This window comes from Macaca mulatta, chromosome 4, assembly GCF_049350105.2.
Source record: "Macaca mulatta isolate MMU2019108-1 chromosome 4, T2T-MMU8v2.0, whole genome shotgun sequence".
Taxonomy (NCBI): domain Eukaryota; kingdom Metazoa; phylum Chordata; class Mammalia; order Primates; family Cercopithecidae; genus Macaca; species Macaca mulatta.
Window position 1 is genome coordinate 15,017,873 of NC_133409.1, and position 8,866 is coordinate 15,026,738.

Genomic DNA, 8,866 nt, shown 5'->3' on the forward strand with positions numbered 1-8,866 from the left:
TGGTCCACCTGCAAGACACCGATTCCAGATAACAAGTCCTGGAGCTGACTAGACCCCATGCCTCAGACCCCTTTCTGTTCCTGATTCATATGTAACCCTTCTTGGCTACTCAGGCTTGGCTGGAGTCTTTACCTCTGCATTTAAGGGAGGCCCTTCATAGGCCAGGCGTGGTGACTCACGCCTGTAATCCCAGCACTTTGGGAGACCAAGGTGGGTGGGTCACTTGAGGTCAGGAGTTTAAGACCAGCCTGGCCAACATGATGAAACCCTGTCTCTACTAAAAATACAAAAATAAGCCAGGCATGGTACCACACACCTGTAATCCCAGCTACTCGGGGCTGAGGCAGGAGAATCATTTGAACCAGGAGGTGGAGGCTGCAGTGAGCCGAAATCACACCGCTGCACTCCAGCCTGGGTGACAGAGCAAGACTCCAGCTCAAAAAAAAAAAAAAAAAAAGAAGGCCCTTCCTGAACGCCAGCAACACTAAAGAAAGGACAGAGGTAATATTGCCCTTAGTAGAAGATCCTCAAGGCATCAGGATAGGAGGACAAAATCATTTACTGATATCTTTTAAAAACCTATCAAAGAGTAACAAAAACAGCTAGCATGTGTTCCAGTGTTTGGAGATGAGAGTTGAAATTGGGGTGGATGGTCTTCCATACACACAGAAATGATTTTATGACCAAAAGACAGCTTTATCTTGATGGTTGTGATAGGCAGAATAATGGTCCCCAAAGAGACGCCTGTGCCACTCCCTGCAACTTGTAAATATGTTACCTTATACAACAAAAGGGACGTTGAGGATATGATTAAGTTCCCTGAGATAGGGAGAGCATCCTAGATTGTCCAGCGGGGGCCCATATGATTACCCAGTTCCTTGAAAGCAGAGAACCTTTCCTGGCCGTCGTCAGTGGGAGATATAACCACAGAAGAATGGTTGGAAGGATGAGAAATTCCTGGTCTTGAAGATGGAAAGAGGGCCCAGGAGGCAAGAAATGCAGGCAGACTCGAGAAGCTGAAAAAGGCAAGGAAATCGAGTCTGCACTAGAGCCTCTGAAAGGAAGGCAGCCCTGCCCATACCTAGACCTTAGCCCAGCGAGACCCATGTGGGACTTTGGTGGAAGAGCTGCAAGATGACAAATTTGTGTTATTTTAAGCCAAACAAACAAACACACCCCTATCAACTGGAAATATTGTGGAAATGGATCTCTCGGCTACTCCTGCAACCTCAGAGCTGGGCCTCGGCCAGTGCATGCAGCAGACAGGAGAAAGAAGAGGTCAAGTTGGAAGGGCTGCCTAGCCATTTGATCTGATACCTACAGACGGTCCGGAGGGAGGGGTATGCTAAAGTGGAAAAATCTATGGCTCCTAAAGAAATTGGCTCACTTTCTCTTCAGTCTCTGAGGCTGTTAGAAGGCCCCTGATCCAGAGGGCAATCTGCCCAAGGCTTCCTTTGAGCTCCGACAGAGGCAATGTTTGGCAGTCCTGCTTCCTGGCTGCAGGCTGGTGTCTCCCTCCACAGACTGGCAGGTTTACATCAGTGCATTCCAGCTAAGTCACTTCCTAGATAGCACTTGATGGCTGAGCCCAAGCCTTACCCCAAAGGCAGGAGGCAGAAACGGAGCTGCTTTGGAAAAACAGGAAGCAAAGCTCATGGCAGTGGCCAGGATTCCCTCCTTTTATAGACAGATAGATAATGGTAACCACAACTGACCTTTACAGACACTTCAAGTGTGCCAAGCACCATGCTAAACACTTGACATATATTCCCTCCTCTAAGGCAGTCTGCATGAGTAAGTCAAAATGGCATTTGCCAACAATTTCCTGTTATTAGTACGTTAATTTCAATAAATGACCAGATGCAGTGTGAGACCACAATACAGCCACTCGCTTTTGCACAGATGCAGCGATGGTTCAGCCAAACCAGCAGAGCACACAGGGCTCCCCTTGGAGCCCAGGAAGCTTTGTGGACCCTTCCCTCCACCAACCCTGGACCATAGCTTATTGGGACCTTGACAGGCTTCCTGAAATCTCCCCAGAGCCCCAAATCCATAGATGAGCAGGTTTGCAGGCTGCAGGCGCTCTAGTTATTGACTCAGAAAATACTTTCTGGGCACATGGCGTGTGTCTGGCCCTGTTCTAGGCAGTTGGGATACATCATTAAACACTACAGTGAACACTGCCTTCAAAGAGCTTAGGTTCTAGTGTGTGAGAGAGAGACACTGAACAAGAAATATAATAAATGACTAATGTATAGCATGTTAAATCTGATAAGGAGCATGGGGAAGAGGCAGAGTGGGGAAGACGACTGCAGGGAGCCACGGGGCAGGGTGAGTTGCAGTTGTCAATAGAGTGGTCACGGAGGGCCTCGTCAAGAAGGTGGCTTTGAGCAAAGACTCTGAGGAAGTGAGGGAGTTCATTGTGATGTCTACTGGAACAGCATTCCAGGCTGAGGGAGTGGCCAGTTCAAAGGCCCCCTACTGGGGAGTGTGCACGCCTGTGTTGGAGGAAGAGCAAGGAGACCCATGTGCCAGGAGTGGAGGGAGGGAAAGGAAAGTGGCAGCTGTGTTCAGAGAGGAGAGAGGGAGGCCAGACCATGGCAAGCCTGCACGGCCACTGCAAGGCCTGGCGGGATGCCAGCCTCAGAGGTCTTTGAGCAGAGGAGGAACAGAATTGACTTCCACCTCAGCAATGCTCTGTCCGTGTGCAGCATTGAGAACAGAAGGAAGGTGGGCAAGGGCTTGCCATGGAGGAGGTGGCAAGTGGCCAGTTTCTGGTTGTTTTTTTGAAAGTGGAGCCCACAGGACATTCTGATGGATTCTGTCATTACCTGGGAGATCTGAGAGAAACCCCCCATAGAAGGCCATGTTTCTCCCTTTCTACACCACCAGTCAACATTTGAAACACTTTTTAGAAAGAGAGAATTTTCTTCACCTTTCAAGATTATTCTTAATAAAAATAGCAATATTGCTCCAAGAGGCCAGGCTGTTGCCTCACTTGCTCATGAGCTAAGCCTTTCAGAACAGGCATCAAGTTTGTGGGTCGATAGAACCCCATCTCTACCTGGCTCCTGTGTTGTCCACGTTGCAAGTTTTCAGGAAGGAGCAGGAGTTAAGGGTAGAGTTCCGAAACAAAACTGCCTGGGTTCAAATCCCAACATGGACCTTTACTCCATGTGTAAGCTTGGACAAGGGACTTTAAACCTCAGTTTAAAATATGGGTCCAAAATTACAGCTAGATGGGAGGAATAAGTTCTAGTGTTCCATACCACTGTGGGATAACTATAGATAACAATAATATGTTATATAGTTTCAAATTACTAGAAGGAGGATATTGAGTGTTCCCAACACAAGTAAATGATAAATGTTTGAGATGATGGATATGCTAATTACCCTGACCTGATCATCATACATCAAGTACAGAAACATCACTATGTACACCATAAATATGTATCATTGTTATGTGTCAATTAAAAATAAAATAAAGTATTAAAATAAATAAGATATTGGCAATAAACTATTCATCATTGGACTATGTGCATAATAACCATGCTAATGATGCCATATTTGCATTCTGGGCACATTCTCAGATGTAGCCAAAACCAGCCAGGCAGGATAGCAGGCTCTGGAAACTCTCCCAAGGCCTGCCTTAGGTAAGAGACCCACAGGACTGATTTTCCAGTCTCAGGCTGGTGAAGTGATGAAACTGGGCACAACCAGTAGATGGTGCTTAAAGCAACCTCTAGTTGCCCTCATTCCTCATTGGCATGAGACACTCCCAGCAGTGCCATGACAATTTACATCCTCTTTCCATAACAATAACCCGAAAGTTACCGCCCCTTTTCTGAAGAGTTCTGCATAACCTGCCCCTTATTTTGCATGTAATTAAAAGTGAGTGTAAGTACACAAGTGCAGAGTCTGGGCACACTGCCTGTGAGTTAGCTCTACTCAGCAAAGAGCAGTGCTGGTTCTATCAAAGATTGTTGTCTAACACCACCAGCTCACCCTCAAATTCTTTCCTGTTGAAGCCAAGAACCCTCCCAGGCTAGGCTCCAATTTGGGGCTCACCTGCCCACCTACATCATGCCCAGGTCCGCTTCTCAAAGTGGCAAGCGCACCCCAAAGGGAATGCTCACCAGCATTACCTGGAAGCCTCCTGGCCGCCTTCTGCCACAGCACAGAAATAGGTGTTCCCTCCACAGGAACCTCCAAGGCCATGACACCTTCGTGTTCTGTGCTGGGGAGGCTTCAGGAGGGCAGTACAGTCCTGAGGAGTCAGAAATCTCTACGTGCCTAGAGATGGAATCTGTAAATATTCTCACAGGAGTGGGGTTCCCCTTCCCCTCCTTTTAGATGGTTCTTGTTAACCTAGACCAGCTCAGGAGCAACAGCCAGTGTAATGAGTGAGTCGACAAGCAAAAGATTATGGATTCCTTGTGGGGATATACTAGTGATGCCTGGGGTTCTGAACATTATTTTTCACACCAAATGTGAGAATAGCTAAAATATCAACACTATGCTTCATTGACATTTGTTTTCTTTATCTGATACCTCTTTCTTATTTTATTAAGTATTCCTTATGTTTCAGGATAATTTTCCCTTCAAACTGTAAGCAAATTCTTGGAAATAATTCATTAAAAAAAATAAAACTCGGTGCAGTGGCACACTCACATAATCTCGGGGCTTTGGGAGGCTGAGGCAGGAGGACTGCTTGAGGCTAGGAGTTTAATACCAGTCTGCGCAACATAGCAAGACTCCATCTCTACAGAAAAATTAACTGGGCATGGTGGCACACAACTATAGTCCTAGCTACTCGGGAGGCTGAGACAGGAGGATCACTTGGGCCCAAGAGTTTGAGCTGCTGTGAACCACAATTGTGCCATTGCATTCCTGGTCCCGGGCAACTAGAGTGAGACCCTGTCTCAAAAAAACAAAACAAAACAAAACAAAACCATAAAATAAAATTTAAAATGCTAAAAAAAATTAAATGACGTCTAATCATTTGAAACTGCAAAAGTACCAGCTGAAGCCAAGTTAAAATTAAATTGCTGATAGTCTCCTACAGTCTAGATAACCAAGTGTAATGTAAACATTACATTATTATTAGGAATGAATGGAGACACCTGAGATTTAGAAATGTATGAGGAGGTGTGGAGGAGGTGGAGGTTTCCCTATATGACTAATTCTGGCATGGCTTCTAAATCAACTGTAACCTTCTTTAGGACTCATTACCACAGGTATCTCCTGTCACTATCATTTAACACGTCAGTGTCATATGACACACGTGCATGTGTGAGCATGCACTCACACACACAGACACTGCAAACACATACCTACATAATATGCATTCACACACCCACGTATCTGTGTGACACAATGCACAATACACATTTCCATATACACCCCTACCTAGCACACAGGTTTGGCAAACATATGCCCCCAAAACATATGAACACCCACACCTCAAGAATATATGTGTATTCCCCACAAAGCAATACCACACAGCACATGAGCATAACACACCCACACAAATAACGTGTAACACACAGCTGCCTCACACACACACCTACTCTGGCTTCCCTCTTGACCTCACAGGCTGTAGTCTCAATACGTTGACAGAAGCAGCTCATTTGGGCAGGAAAAGTGCTATCTTGACCATCGAGACTTTGGTTTTGCTTCAGTTTACAGCAGGGGTTCCCAAGCCATGGGCTGGTTCTGATCCATGACCTGTTAGGGACCAGGCCACACAGCAGGAGGTGAGTGGCAGGCAAACGAGCATTACTGCCTGAGCTCCACCTCCTGTCAGATCAGCAGCGGCATTAGGTTCTCTAGGAGCGAACCCCATTGTGAACTGTGTATGTGAGGGATCTAGGTTGTGCACTCCTTGTGAGAATCTAATGCCTGATAATCTGAAGTGGAACACTTTCATCCTGAGACTATCCCCCTGTCTCTGGTCTGTGGAAAAATTGTCTTCCACGACACTGGTCCCTTGTGCCAAAAAGTTTGGGGCCTGCTGACCTCCAGTGTTTCCAGTAATCTAGAAGCCTAACACAAAGAACCCAAAATCGTCACAGTGGAGCCACAATCAATATCTTATTCCCAGGAAAGTTGTGAAGCCCTTTGAATTAAAATCAAGATAGTCCATGAACCAGAGATGGCACAATGAGTTCTTTCTGTAAAAAACCGAACATGGTGTTCACCACTGATCTGATGCAATTTAAGGGCAGAGATGAGTGAAACTTGGGACAAGTGGTTTCAGTGAAAAATGCTGTAGCCAGAAAAATCATTCCATGTACAGGACTTAGTCTTGAATTCTCAATATATCCGTCTGTATTTTGTGGCTTTTAAATATATAGAAGTGTATTACCTAGGATTTGGTTCAGTTGTCAAGTGGCAGGAAACTCAAAATAGTAGTGACTTAAACAAGAAAGAAGAGGGAAAGTAATTCTCTCTCATGTGTATATAGAATGTCCAGGGCTGGCATAGTGGCTGTATCGTCATTGGGGACACAGGCTTCTTCTGTCTTGTTTCCCCAACACCTTCAGCATATGGCTTCCACGTCAGGGTCCAAGATGGCTGTTCCAGTTCCAGCCATCATGCTGGCATTCCAGCCAGCAAGAAGCAGGAAGGGGAAGGGCATGCTCCTTTCTTTCAAGAGCACTTTCTGGAAGGTGACATGCCACACGTGCACGTACATCTTACTGATCAAGACTTAGTTACGTGACCACACCTAGCTGCAAGAGAGGTGTAGACATATGGTATTTATTCTAAGTGACCATGTGTCAGTTAAAATTTGGGGTCTATTACTGTAGGATACAGTGAGTGGATATAAGAAGATAGCTATTAGTTTCTGCAACACATTTTTTAAAGAATTAAAAATAGCCTTGGGAGCCTGGGCAGCATGGTGAAACCCCATTTCTACGAAAACTACAAAAATTAGCTGTCCGTGGTGGCATGAGCCTGTTGTCCCAGCTACTCAGGAGGATGAAGCAGGAGGATCACTTGAGCCTGGGAGGTTAAGGCTGCAGCGAGCTATGATTGTGCCACTGCACTCCAGCCTGGGTGACAGAGTAAGACCCCATTTCAAAAAAAAGCTTCCACCCAGAGGTAATCACTGGCTCACTGTTAACATTGTAATATGTAGCATGTGTGTGTCTGTGTGTGTGTGTGTGTACATATAATTTCTTTTACAAAACTGAGTCAATACCATATGTAATTTTTTGTTTGCATTTTGCAAATGTCTTTTTATGACTGTGTATAAATATCTATCTTTTTTTAAAAAGCTCAAAAGAAAAATCTGTAGTTTGACCTAATAAAATAAGCATGTTATCCAAGACACTTACTAATACTTGCTTGATGCATCATTCAGTTCGGGGATCCAAGGAGACCATTTCACATCATGCAAAAAGCTGGGAGGAATTCAGAACCTGTGAGAGGGCAGGGTCCCTGGCTCAAGGAACACGTGGGGGATTGGTGAAACCCCTGCGAATGCAGGTGTAAAGAATGAACTCCTGGCGGGACTCACCTCTCTGTCCCTGGGAAGGAAAAGTGGAGGGGGAAAGAGAGTACAAATTAATAATGTCCTCCCCTTCTCCAGCCAAACCTTCAAGTGCTGCTAATGTTGGCTGGAGAATTGAGCTCATGATATTTTGGGAAAATTATTTTATGAATTCTGCTGTTTATGATACTTAGGGCTTTATTCCCTTAGCAACTTCTCCTAGGATTTAGAATCCTTCTCAAAAGCTCAGAGGATTACATTTCAGATAAGCATGCAGAGTGGTGACTTATCTCAGCGGGCAACTAGGAAATCTCAGTTCCTGTGTGCTCTCATTTAGTAGGCCTGCTTTATTGACTTGGTCCCCACAAATGTGTCACAGGAAAACATCTTTCTTTCTGCTCACCACTCCCTCGCTGTCTTCCTAAAGCATCAATTCAAATCAACTCGGCTGAGAATTCTCCTGTGGGTCCCTGCTTCCTCTTGCACCAAATCTAACCTTCTCTACCAAGCTTGCAGCCCGCTCTGCAATCAGCTCGCTGCTCCCCACTGCGGGCTCTTTCCCAGCTCCTGCATTGCACTGAAGCCAGTGACAACGTGGGTTCCCTTTCCGGACATGGGACCTTTTTTTTAAGGAAATGCACATTTGAGAACCAAATGGACTCCATCTCTAATGAACTGTGTAATACTGAATGTTATTTAACCCCTTTGAGCCTCTGTTTTCTTGTGTGATCAATAATACACAGGAGAGAATAACAAACATGGAATAATAAATATGGTCCCACAGGGGCGTGGCTGGATCAGACCATGCACACAGAGTACCCTGCATTGTGCCTGGCCCTTGGCAAGGGATTAAGTCACTGTGACATTCCTCTCCCCACGTTTTTCCTTTTCCCATGTAGCCATTTTTCTGTTTAGGGCCTTTCCTCTGCTCCGTCCGCAGTAGGTTGTATCCTGCCTGGATGCCACTTGCTCTGAGTTGGTCTTCTTCATCTTGCTCCTGCTGGGCTGGGCTGTCCCATTGCGCAGAGCCTCTTGGCTTTTCTTGCAGCTGAGGTTCTAGCCTCTGACCTTCCTGGGGAACTCAGTGCCAGAACCTGGGGGCTATGGTCTCCCAGCTGCCCAAAGGCTCTGCTGTCCTGATGTGCTAACACCCTTCTTGGATAAATTGTACAGGCCTTGGCCGCAGAGTCAGCCTCTGGGCAGTCAGGTGGAGACTGGACCTGCCTCTGGACCTGCCCCCTTCCAGAACCTTTTATCTCCCCAGAAGTTCTCGATCCTCTGTCTTCTCTAATAAATGACAGAAAAGCTCCACTGTAAAGCCATGAATGTGTCTTTCTGAGGCTAGAAGGCTCAGTGGACATTATCTTT